The sequence below is a fragment of the Neophocaena asiaeorientalis genome, unplaced genomic scaffold, assembly GCF_003031525.2.
Source record: "Neophocaena asiaeorientalis asiaeorientalis breed wild unplaced genomic scaffold, Neophocaena_asiaeorientalis_V1.1 scaffold5, whole genome shotgun sequence".
Lineage (NCBI taxonomy): Eukaryota > Metazoa > Chordata > Mammalia > Artiodactyla > Phocoenidae > Neophocaena > Neophocaena asiaeorientalis.
The window spans coordinates 14120414-14134736 of NW_020174698.1; positions in this window are offsets into that span (position 1 = coordinate 14120414).

Below are 14323 nucleotides of genomic sequence, written 5' to 3' on the forward strand. Positions count from 1 at the left end.
GTGATTTATTGTTTTCAAGGTACCTGTATGCATATTTCATCTTTATAACAACTCTACCACCCAAATATATCTCTTTTAACATTATATATACATATCTCCAATATTTCTCATGAAGTGAAATGTAATCTTTATATATGGACAAAATTGTGATCATATTATATAGATCATTTAAAATTCCTTGTTTATTTTTATTAATAGTACAATATAAGCAGTGATCAATATTTAAACTCATACCTGCTGTACATGGAAATTATTTACTTCCATATTATAGGATTGTTTGATAATGAAATAAATTTCAAACTGATGAGTATTTGAGAGTCTACTCTCAGACATCAAGTATAAGACAGTCTCTACCTTCAAGTGCTTATGACTGAGAGTCATAAAACTCATACAACAGAAAAGGCAAGTGTACAGGTTCCTATTTTTTAAATCCTGAGCAATATCAAGAGCAATAGGTGGTAGAAAGACTCAGAGGGAGGAGGCAATACCTTGAGCTGATCATGGGAGGGGCAGGATTTTCATCTGGAAGGGATAGGAATAAAGCAAAACAGCAGGGAGCACACAGGATGGAGCTGCAGAGGGCATATTGAGAGTAGCCTGAGCAGCGAGAGCCTTAAGGAGCAGTGGAGTTTCAGTAGAGCCCTCTGGCTAGAGTGGAGGTTTTGTTTAAGGAAAAATACTGGAGGGTAAGCTTGGCCAAATAATTCAGACTTTCTCCTATAGGTTGTAAGTAATACTGAAGATTTTTCAGCAGTAGAGTAACATGATGTAGTATTTTACTTATTCCACAAATTTCATTAAATATATCAATCCATTATAAATGAAATGCTATGCTTAAAACCATTTATTTAAAACCAATTTTTTTCTTTATTTTTACCATATACCATATAGCTCATAGTAGTTACCAATAGTTCACATCTCTAGAACTTTTTAAGCTGTGGTTTATGCTAATAAGGAACATCCTTCAAAATGACTTACTGCAGGATTTTAAAAAATTTCTCCTTAAATGGTATTTGAAATGCAATTATACAGGCGATGTGAAGATTAAAAAGTTTGCATTCAAAATTAAAGGACAAATAAAACCTTCAGCAACTCTAGAGCAAGAATCTATTCAAGAGTCTGAACACTGCTAAATTTCTCTAATGAAGTAATTATTTCAAGCTGTGTTTCTTAAGGAATATTAAGTAATTAAGTTTATGAGTCCTTAATGAGAGCAAAGCTAAAATAAAGCACTGTACAGAATCCTCTTGACTGTTGTAAAACAGCCATAGAGAGTAGATGAAAGGATGTAACCTTGAAAGACCACCATCCATACTATTTTTACTTGTGAGAGTCTTTATAGTAGGTTTAATGCTGATTTAAAATGCTGTATGTCTGCAGCATTGGCCCTGGACAAAGCTGTCACTTAGGAAATTTGTTATCAATACCTCTTTCCATCACCCTTCCACCTCTTTGCCAGTAATTTTCCTAAGGGAACCAACTAATTTGATCCTATCAGTTCTCCTTCTAAGTCACCTCTGTTCTATATTTCACAGTCTAGAGCTTTACCTAACTTTAACCTCTTCATATTTAATCATATTACATTGTGCAATGAAGAACACTAGGACAAAATATCAATAAGCATGTATTCTAGTCTTGGTACCATAAACAACTAACCAGGTCATCTCAGCACCTTAATGTTTGTGGACCTCATTTCTTCTGGTGTAGAACGAGGGTACATGACTTCTTGGGGTCATCCTGGTCTAACTTTTGGTTCTAATATTCTGTGCCATGTTACTGAAGCTCAGTTAATAGTGAGGCACAGATTGCTGATCAAAGTTTCAAGTGGTCTCATTCCCAGATTCCACTGGCATTTAAAAAAAAAGAACATTAAGTGAGATTATAAAACAGTAGGGGTTGTGGACATACTAGGTACTAAAATATGAATTTCCTCAGTTGTTTCTTTAAAAAAAAAACTCGAGAATTATAAGTAATGTAGAATACTGACAGAGATGATATCTTTATTGTGCAGTTATGGAAACTTGACCTATTACATAAATACATGTATATTTTTTAGTTTAAATAAAACATTTTAAGATAATTTGTGAGAGTATGATAGTTCTGAGCTACTCTTTTTCTACAGATATATCAGTGAAACAAATCTGTATTCTCTTTGAATCTGGTCTATAATTATAGTTAACCAGTACTTAATGGTCATTTGACACTTCAAAAATGATACCCGGGTATTAAGCAAGAAAGACTGTCTTAAAATAGTTTGCCTTTGGGTACAGGCAACAGTGAAAAACTTCTGCCAATTAGAATCCCTTATATTGAGAATACATTGTGACTGAGATGTTATTATGTGGCCTCATCTTATTTCCATTCTCCTTAATTTCAGTTTAAATAAGATCCCTAATCAACAGGAAAGCCATTTTTAGCATAGAGGTAAGGAGGGGAGCTAATTCTTTACTTGAATCCTGCAAGGCAAGATTTTAAACCATTAGAGTAACTTTGGCAGTAGACTGAATTTTAAGGATATTGAGTGCCCAGGAAAGTAGTAGGAAAGAGCATCCGTGCAGTCCCCTTTGCTTTTCTAAATTTGATGGCAAAATTGCTAATGCAGATAAGGTTAGAAAATTAAGAGAAACTATAGTACTTGGATCCATAAATTTTATATTAAACCGTGTTTAATGAAAAGCAATATCAGTAACAATTCATCCTTTAAAAATATTGAACATCTGAAGTTTAATGAGATAGAAATTTAAAATTTTGTACTTTGAAGGAAGGAAAACCTTTAGAGCAGTACTTTTTGTGTATAGTTGGCAGAGAAGCAAAGTGTTGGAAAGCAATCTGGCAACGTCTATTAAAATTAGAAATACCTATACCTATAGACCCAGCAATTCCTCTCCTAGGAGTTGATTCTCACAGAAATAAAGGTACCCATATGAAAGACACTAGTACAAGGATATTTATGGCAGCATTGTTTCTAATGATGAAAAACTGGAAACAAAGCAGATGCCCATCAACAGAAGAAGGGCTAACTAAATCACAGTGCAACTACACACTGTACCATTAAAATGAATGACTTAGAGCTCTGTCAGCTAACCTAAAGGATTTTCATAAAGGATTCTTGAATGCAAAAAACAAGATGCACAAAAATATGTGTATGAGCCTATTTTGTTTTTAAACAAAACCTGTATGCGTATACATGTAAGTGTGTGTAAATTGTTATATGAACACAAAGAAAAATACAAACTACGTTGTTAGCATCAATGTGGTGGAGGGTGCAGAGATTCTGATATGCATGGAAGGGAAAAACAAAAAGATGAAAAAGTCTCTAGCAGCGGAATAAAAAGTCAAGAAACACAAAATTCACAGCATCAACTCTTATTTTTTGGCTCAAGTTTCTCTCACAGTTATTCTTGCAAGTTTTTAAGTTATAAAAGTTCCTGTTTTGACTGACCAATGTTAAACCATTGAGAATTATCGGCCACGATCAGTTTGGCTTGACAAATGTTAACCTTTGGAACATGGTGAAAAAAATTAGATAAGTGAGATAAAGGAAGGCAATGGGAGATCTGAGGTCAAAATAACATGGTATGACTAAAAAGAAAGGGAACCAATATCTTCAAGTGAATAAGCCAGACTAATTACATTCATAATATATAATTGTTTTTCAAGAGTAAAGAAGTAATTGATATGTTGATGAAAATAATCGATAAACCAATCTGTAATAGGAATAGAAAAGAGTTTTATTTGAGCCAAACTGAGGACTGTAGCCCTGGAGACACAGATTCAAGAAGCACCTGAATTGTGTTCCACCAGACTAAAAAATGGGGGAGTCTTATAAAGGCAAAACCCACAAAATTACATAAATTGTGTGTCAAGAATTAAGATTGGATCTGGCAAGAATTAAGACTGCATGTTAAGCAAGGATTGGTCGGGATTTGAAATGGTTATGTAGTTCCTAGGGGAGAACTTGAGACCATAATGTTGCAGCTGGCAGCTATACTAGCAGATATTATTTTGAGAATGGCTGGTGGTGTCCTTGAGTATGATGTAGCTCAGAAAATTCAGATTCTCAGTGATACAGGAATATGTCTGAAATCACATCCACAATGGCCACCTAGATCCATTTTGAATGCCTGAACCACAGTTACTCCATTTTGATTTTTAAATGCATTGTTTTATTTAATGGTTAAAGAAGATGTACAATGCATGTTTAATAAGCCACAAAACAGGCTGTTCTAATAAGCATAAATTTTAAGTTATATCATGTATAAGCCAGAATAACTTCCCTATGCCTCAATATGTGAAAACTTCTTCTATCAGATACTAAAATAGTTCTAGTCATTGAGAAAATAATATAGTTAGCAGGTTACTCAAATGGAAGACTTCCAAACACCTTGAGTAGACAATGGTAATGATAACTATTTAATTTACCTTAGAGGGACCGTTCATTTCAGGAAATCTGCGTCATTTTAGCAGGTCACTGGAATTCTCTGTGCATAAGATTCACTAGGCAGTTTGAAGAAACAGTGAAGGAAAGACTAAAACTGATGATCATGTGTGCAAATATCAGGATTAAGGGTCTCGGGTAATAAAGTTTGGCCAAGACCAGGGCAAAGTACTCTACACAGCTCAAGCCTGGTTCTTGAGGCATGTGACATAACTTCCTAAAAGAATATAGCTACTTGGGGTGGAAAAAAGAGTTTCATCACTTAGAAATCCAATTGCCTAAGGTGACTGAAATCAGTGTCACATTGAGAGAAATTTCTCTGGTTGGAGTGGAAGGAGCTATGGTTCCCAGGGCATGAGCTGGAGAAGGATGGTAGCACCTACAACAATGAACAATTAGGAGCAACTGGAGAGGAGTCATAAACTACTACAGCGGTAATGGCTGAGGCGGGGGAGTAGAAGGTTAGGAGCAATAGTGAATTGATATTGAGGGCTGAGATAATATGAACCCTCGGAAAAGGTTGTTGATGAGGATTTTCTCCTGATTTTTCCAGTCTCATTTAAGGAGTGAATGGAGTTGAAATTTCTCTAACGGTGGGTCTGGAGCTGAGTGCTTCCAGGATTGCAATTCAGGTCAGTGATTTTCCTTATGGCTAGTGTATAATAGAAGTAATATTTCTGCATTTGTTTATTAATTTGTTTAACAAATATGTGTTAAGATTGTCCACTGGCAGATTTTACTTTGTGCAAGTATGAACCAAGCAGGTAGACTGACTATGCATTAACACCTGGCCCCCAACCCAGGAGCCCTAGCTCTTCCTGAGTACAATGTTCCAGTTGCCTAACTTGCCCTCCATACCTGATGACTGGATCAGGAATAGCTTTTTCGATGAATCCATCTTTCTCTGTATCTGAGATTTACCTACAACCCTGGCTTATCTCTCAATAGTCCCTTCTTTTCATCTTGCAGAAATCATCTTGATCCTTTGGTTTTCTGATATTCCCAAATCCAATCCACAAAACTGTTACGGACTAAATTTTTTTTTTACCCATTTGCTATTATTTTGATGCGATTTTGGAGGGAGGGATAATAAATATGACAGGAAGATACCTTATATTGGTAACAGAATAGATGGTGGTCAAGTGTAGAGCAGAGGCGGAAACGGAGGTGAGGAGATTAAATAGGCTACTTCAGTAGTCCAAGCCAAAAGATTTTGCTTTTCTGTTTTTTTATTTGAAATAAAAAGTTTTTATTTTAATATATCAAAGGAAAATTGGAATTGGAAAAAGTAAAACAGTAAAAAAAAGTTACAAAGAGTAACTTAATACCTTATCAAAACCTTAACAGTGAGTCATTATTTCAGAATTTTTATCACTGGATTTAATCTTTTTTATATCAGATATAAAACAGATATCATCTGTTCTCAGTTGAAAATGTTACTGCTGATGCTATGCTTTTATTAGCATATTAAATATTTTAAATATATTTTTGATATCTAAGTTTATATAATTATCTCAAACATCTATTTTGACAAGACTGTCTTTGGCAGTTACATAAGTGCTGCAGTCACACCAGATAGACTCATATTCGTGCAATTAACAAAAAGGAATACCTTTTTTTAATAAAGATGCACCAACCAACAAAATTTAAGAGGAAAGCAAAAAGTAAGCTGAAAATTTCAGAAGTTGAGCCTGGAAAAATGGAAGTTCAATAGGGCATGGCTGGAAGCATAGTCAAAGGCTTCATATTCAATCAAAACCTGAACTCTGCCTATAACTGCCCCTACAAGTGTGTGCCTATTTCTTTTGGCTGTTTAGTCCAATTTCATTATACTCACCATAGGTGTTTGAAGAAAGAACAGAAAAGCCGAAACTAATGAGTGTGTGCAGAGTTGTAAATCTGTATAATGGCCAGAAGCTATTGCTATTGTTTTCTGTAGTGGCTCAGATCGCTTTTCCTCTGCTTGAAATAATTACTGTCATCAGTGATGCACGTTCCTGAATTTAATATATCTAGGTTTATGCTGTCATCCATCACTGTGCAAACATCTTCTATCTTCTCTACTATCATGAAAAGTTTCTTTAAGTTTTAAGATATTTTACGGACCCAGTGATGCGTTTTAACTATGAGAAATCACCAAGCAAAACTTCTACCTCTCTAAGTTTTATGTATATTATGGTAGTTATATTAGTATTTTTTTTTTGCCAAAACTTGAGAACAGTGGATGCTAATAAGCTCCACACAACACATCATCATTCTCTCGTGTCATATGATCTTATAACACAATAAATTGTTACCACTTAATAAAGGCCTTGATTTGATAATTTTCTAGTCTTCTTAAAAGGGAGACTTTTACATAACTTTGTTACATAGCTCTGTTCAGGATTTGGCCATCATCTTTTTCTGTTGTTCAAGTATAAGCAAGATGATTTCCCTGTACTCAGTAGGGAAGTGTGGGCAAGGAGACACTCCTAGCTTCACGGCTCTCTCCGGCTTCCTCTCCTGTGGTTATTCTGAGGTGTTCAAAAGTATGACCTTTCTGAGATGCGTCTCCTCTCCTTCCCCGTTTTTATCTGTAATGTCCCTTTTCTTAGCCATTTTGTCTCTGTCTTGCTCAATTTAGATTCTCTGAGTAAGCTCTCCTGTTTGTAGGGCTTTGTCCTAGAAGAGAGCTTCACTTGGCTAATTTCAAAAGTTCTTACAACCCATATCACTCCACCACCACCTGAATTTAATTTTGTGTTCCTCTGGCTCTTACCCATTAGCTCTACTATAGATTTGTCTGCTCCTCTCAGATCAGTCAGCTGAGCTTTCTCTGTGGAGTAGAGACACTGCTTTAGAAGTGAATACATGCTAACAGTTTAGTTTCTGGGATTCTTAGAAGTCTTTTTGCTTTACCTTTGTTTTTTGTTGGGCATTTCACTAATACCACACTTGTCTTGCTGTAGCTATTTGCTGCACCTACTTATATTTTGGAGTCTGTGGTGATAACAAGTCATTTAGTTTGTTGTATTTAGCTTTTGTCTGTGGATTTTTTTCTTTGCTATCTTATTTACTTGGATTCTGAGGGGGTTTGGGAATTTACCCAACGAGGCTGCCCACTATAGCTTTCAGTCTTGCTCCAACTTCCCTTTTTATTTCTTCCTGACTTTGTTTTGCTAAATAATATTTTTCTAGGAATATGTCCTTTTTGGGTTTTTTTGCGGTACTCGGGCCTCTCACTGTTGTGGACTCTCCCGTTGCAGAGCACAGGCTCTGGACACACAGGCTCAGCGGTCATGGCTCACGGGCCCAGCCGCTCCGCGGCATGTGGGATCTTCCCAGACTGGGGCACGAACCCGTGTCCCCTGCATCGGCAGGCGGACTCTCAACCACTGTGCCACCAGGAAAGCCCTGTCCATTTTTTATTTCATTTTATTGAAAAGTGCACAAAAGTGCACAAGTACAGAAAGTGCAGAAAAGTGCACAAAACAAAATGTACAGCTTATGAGTTTTCATAAAGAGAAACTCCATGTAACCATAACCCAGCTCAAGAAATAAAATTAGTATTTTCTAATTTCCATTTGCCTTCCTCTGACCCTTGAATTAATTAGAACTGTGCTATTTAATTTCCAAATATTTGGGGATTTTCCCAGATATTTTACTGTTATTCGTTTCTAGTTTAATTTCATTATGATCAGAGAACATCTTTTATATTAATCATTTAAAATCTGTTAAGCCTTTTTAAAGGCCTAGTATATGGACTATTTGGTGATTGTTTAATGTACAATTTTTAAGATTGTATACTCTGATGCTGCTGGATGCGGTATCCTGTAAATATTAATTAGGTCAAGTTGGTTCATAGTCTTGTTTAGGTCTTTATATACTATCTGATTTTCTATCTACTTGTTTTATGAATTACTGAGCTAGAATGATAAAATCTACAACTATACTTCTACATTGCCTATTTCTGCTTTTAATTCTATCATGAATTTTGAAGCTCTGTTGTTAGATGCATACACATTTCGGATTTTTATGTCTTTTTGGTGAACTAGCCCCATTATGTATATGAAATAAACCACTTTATCCCTGATAACATTCTTTGTTCTCACGTCTACCTTGCCTTTTACTAGTATAGAAATACCAGCTCCCTTTAGATTAGTTTTGCATGGTATATCTTATTCTCTCTTTTTACTTTTAACCTATCTGTGTCTTTGTATTTAATGTGAGTTTTTAGTAGACAGCTTGTAGGTGAGTCTTGCTTTCGATCCAAACTTTCTTTCAGTTGGTGGTTAGATCTTTTACATTTAATCTAATTATTGATATAATCAGATGAAAACCTACCATCTTGCTAGTTTTTTCTATTCTGTTCTTTAACTTACCTGTTTTTCTGCCTATTTTTGGTTAATTGAATATTTTTCATGTTTTATTTATCTCCACTATTGTCACATTATTAGTTATTTACATAGCAGTATATATAGTTATATATATATATACATATATAACTATCAATATATAACTATTGTCATATTAGTTTTATATATATCAGTATATATACATATATAACTATATTATATATAACTATATATATAGTAGTTATATGTATCTTTTATCTTTAATCACAACCTACCTTCCAATAATATACTGCTTCACATATAGTATAAGAATTTATGACCATATATTCCCAATTCCTCCCCATCCTTCTTGCAATGTTGCCACACATTTTACTACATTGCTACTACTTTTGCTATTGGTAGTCAAGTACTGTTTTTGGTCTTCTGGCTAGGAGTCTGGGGTTTAACTAACAATCCCCCTCCACTGGGTAATTTCACAACTGTGTTCACATCTAGGGCCAAGTGATTGATCGAGGGAGGACAGAGAGAGAAAATACACAATGGGGTTTGGCTCCATTTTCTTGGAACCCCAGCTTCACCAACTGGACAGGAAGTTACCTATTATCAAATTTTGTTTCCTATGAATTCTCTTTACCAGTCATTGACACCAACACTATCACCATGGTAGTGCTTGGGGGCTGAAATACCAAACAATGGTTGAGATAAAAGAGAAAAAAACCAAAACAGAACATTGCTGTGCTCTGTCTCTGAGCATTAGGAGTTCCTTTTCCAGCTCCTTGAGCCAGAACCAGAGAGATTCTCAACAGGTGCCCATTTTTGGGGCTGTCATTGCTTTGAGTTCAAGTCAGGGAATACTGGAAGAACAAAATGTCAAACTCACTGACAATTCAGTAGCACTTGTAATTTTGGTCTTCTTCTGCAATCCTCCTCTGATATTTAATTTTATGTGTCTTGCTGTTCCACATAGTCTATCAACCTTTTATAGCTGTATTCATTGAGGGAGACAGAGTGGAGTGTGCTTAATTTACTTAACCCCAAAACTGGAATTGTATATTAAGGTTTTAATTTTTATTTCTCTGTTTACTATTGAGGTTGGAAAACTTCTCATGTATTTACTGGCTGTGTGTATATTTTTGTTTGTAAATTGTGTGTTAAAGCCTCTTGCCCTTTTTTTGTTTACAACTGGGTTGCATATCTTATTATTGATTTATAGAAATTGTTTTGCTTTAAAGGGACATTTTCATAAATTATCAAGTGCTCTGTATGTTTATGGTCTGTTCCTGGGCTCCCTATTTGCTTCTTCTTGAATATTTGCCCATTTTTGCACCAATACCACAGTGATTTAGTTATTATACTTTAATAAGTTTGATATGGAGTAGAGCAAGTAATTTTATCTGACTTTGTTCTTCAAGAGTTTCTTGGGTATTTTTAGTTCTTTGCATTACATACAAATTTCAGGATCAACTTACTAGTTCTATCCCAGTCCCAACATGAAAATCCGATAAGGTTGTGTTTGGCATTGCACTGAATGGATAGATCAATCTGGGGGGAAGAGACATATTCATAATATTGAATCTTCTAATCCCTTCATTTCTTTAGGAGCTTTTTCTCTTAATCTCAGTAGTTTTTATAAATTTCTGCATCAAGATTTCACACAACTTTTGATCTATTTATTTCTAAGTATTTAATATTTTCACATTACCCAAAATCTTTTTTGAATTTAGTTTTCTGTTTCCTGCCAGTATCTAAAAATGCAAATGATTTGTGCAAAACAGTCTTCTATCCAGCAATCTATCCTAATAATTTATCTGTGTATTTGGGGGGGGGGTGATTTCCTTTATACACAATCATCTTTGATATGGTTAGAACTGAAATTTCATTTTTAACTTTCCAATCTTCAGACTTTTTATTTATTTTCTTTTTACACTTTTGCTAGATATCTAGTATAATTTGCTAGAGCACCTAGTATGATGCTGAATAAAACATGCAACAGTGGAGATCCTTGTCTTGCTTCAGATTATAAAAGTAAATCTTTTAAATGTTCACTATTTAGTATAATATTTACAGTAGGATTTTATAGATATCTTTTCTTTCAGTTTAAAAGAAGTTCATGTTTTCCCCTAGTTGGCAGTTTTTTTAAAAATCATGAATAAGGTTTAATTTTATTAAGTTCTACTTCTTCATCAATTGTTGGATTTTTTTCCCCTAATTCTGTAAATCTGGAGAACTACTTTGATTTATTTTTTAATATTAAACCATTCTTGAATTTCTGGAATAAATCCTACTGGGCATACATATTATTCTTTCAATAAATATATGGACTTGGTTTGCCAAAATATTGTTTGTGATTTTGCATTTATATTTATGTGAAAGATTGGTCAGGACTTTTTCTTTCTTATAATGTGTTTTTTCAGTTTTGAATTAAGATTGTTAGATTATTCTGGATTAATTAAATAGCTGAAACTGTTATTTATCTGTTTTTTGGAAGTGTACAAAATTGAAACGCTCTTTCCCTGAAATTTTGGTAAAATTTGCCTCTGTAATTGTTAGGTGGTTTCTTTGGGGAAAATTTTTAATGACTGCTTTCTATTATTTCTTTTGTAAGTTGTTGTTATATTTTAAAGAGATATATCCATTTTACTAAGCATTTAACTGTATTAACATAGTAGTTTTCTCTTATTTAAAAAAGAATACTCTTCTGTTTCTATAGTTATGTCTCTTTTTACATTAAAATGCTATCTGTGCCTCCTCTCTCTTCTTTCTTTTTTTTTCATAAGATTTTACCAGATGTTTGTCTAGTGTATTATCCTTTCCAAAGAACCAACTTTTGACTTTGTTGATCATCTGCAATGTGTCTTTGTTTTCAATTTTTAAAAAAATGCTGCTCTTCTGGGCGTGGAGTATATAGGGATTCTCTGTATTATCTTTGTGGTTTTTCTGTAAATCTAAACCTGTTCTAAAAGTAAAAAAAAAAAAAATTTCTGCTCTTAACTATATTGTTTCTTTCCTTCTCTTTCATTCAGGTTTATTCTATTTTTATTTTATTAAGTTATAAGTGAGATACTTAGTTTGTTAATTTTCAGAATTTCTTATTTAAAATGTACATTTAAGGATAAAACTTTCCCCTGTAGGTCTGCTATCACTGTACCTTTAAAGATGTGGTATGTTAGTATTTCATTATCGTTTATTTCTGTGGATTTTTAAATTTACATTATAATAGTTTGATTACTAAGTTTTTAAGTTTTTATAATCTTAAATATACATAGAGCTTTTAAAAACTTACCTTGTTATTAACTTCCACTTCAATTGTTGTCATTAGAGAATGTGATTCATACTTATGAATGTGTGTGTATAAAATTATGTTTGTTAGTAGTTTACAAATATTTTTTTAATCTCCTTATATATCTTCTTAGGACACATCAGTAATTTAGAGCTATGTTGAAATCACCTACCATGATGGTAGATTTATTAATTTCTTCCCATAATTCAATTTTTGCTTATTATATTTTGAGGGTATTTTATTTTATGCCTGCATATTTAGAAAGTTTTATATATTCTCAGTGAATTAAATATTTTAGTATTATTTAGAGACTCTAATGAAGTTTTTTGATCTAAAGTTGTTTTCTCTTATGTTAGTAGGACAGCATGATTTGTTCATTTGTTCCTGATACATACTTTTCCATTTTTTAACTTTCAACTTTTGCATAATCTGTGTTTTAGATGTATCTTTTATAAAGAGCATGTAGCTAGATTTTTTAAAATACAATCTGACAGCATGAGCTTTTTAATTAAATCAATGTAAACTGACAATGATTATGTATTTGCATATTTGTAATCTTACATTTTTATTTTAATTTATCCCATTCTTCCTGTTTTTTCTACTTTTTTGCCTATTTAAAAATTAATATTTATATCTCTTTTAACAAAACAGTTTATTATTTTCTAAATGTGTCTAGTTCTTCCTTATCCTCTCCCAGATGCCCATGAATTTATATTAAGTAGGATTTTCCTTGGGGCTCTATCTCAGCCTTGGTGGTAGTAGCTATTCCTTATTTTTGGCATTCCTATATTATTTAGTATTCTCTTTGCTTCCACTAGCCAATCCTTTGTTATCCCAATCCCCTATTACAATGAATAATTCTTGTCTCACCCTATTCAAATTACTATGTGGTTGGACCCTGAACAGCTCATACAGCTCAATATCAAAAAAACAGACAACCCAATCAAAAAATGGGTAGAAGACCTAAATAGACATTTCTCCAAAGAAGACATACAGATGGACAGGAGGGACATGAAAAGATGCTCAACATTGCTAATTATTAGAGAAAGCAAATCACAACTACAATGCGATATCACCTCACACCAGTCAGAATAGCCATCATCAAAAATTCTACAAACAATAAATACTGGAGAGGGTGTGGAACAAAGGGAACCCTCCTACACTGCTGGCGGGAATGTAAATTGGTACAGCCACTGTGGAGACAGTATGGAGGTTCCTTAAAAAACTAAAAATAGAGCTACCATATGATCCAGCAGTCCCACTCCTGGGCATATATCTGGAGAAAACCATGGTTTGAAAGAATACATGCACCCCAGTGTTCACTGCAGTGCTGTTTACAATAGCCAAGGCATGGCAGCAACCTAAATGTCCATCAACTGATGAATGGATAAAGAAGATATGGTACATATGTACAATGGACTATTAGTCATTAAAAAGAATGCAGGGCTTCCCTGGTGGCGCAGTGGTTGAGAGTCCGCCTGCCGATGCAGGGGACACGGGAATCAACTGATGAATGGATAAAGAAGATGTGGTACATATGTATAATGGACTATTAGTCATTAAAAAGAATGCAGTAATGCCATTTGCAGCAACGTGGATGAACCTGGAGATTATCATACTAAGTGAAGTAAGTCATACAGAGAAAGAAATATCATATGATATGCAGAATCTAAAAAAAAAAAAAGATACACACGAACTTATTTACAAAACAGAAACAGACTCACAGACTTAGAAAACAAACTTATGGTTACCAAAGGGGAAAGGTGGGGGGTAGGGATAAACTGGGAGTTTGGGATTAACAGATACACACTACTATCTATAAAATAGAAAAAACAACAAGGACCTACTGTATAGAACAGGAAACTCTGCTCAATATTCTTAACAACCTCTATGGGAAAAGAATTTGAAAAAGAGTAGATACATATATATGTATAACTGAATCACTTTACACCTGAAACTTAACATTGTTAATCAACTATACATCAATATATAATAAAAATTTAAAAAAACATTCAGTCCATGACAGGATGGAGTAAATGTAATGTGTGATGCAAGGGTATCTGAATGGTACAAGAGGAGAATTTAAGTACATAATGTTAGCGCTCCACTCAGATGCCCTAGTATTTGGCAAGTTTTCTAACAGGCAGCATCCACAGTTCTTTTTCAGAGGACTGCTATTAGATACCAGAGTCCTTTGCCTATGGAGAGCCAGATGAGGTACAAATTGCCTTTTCCCTCTCTCTCCTTCCCCATAAAAGATGTGACTATAAA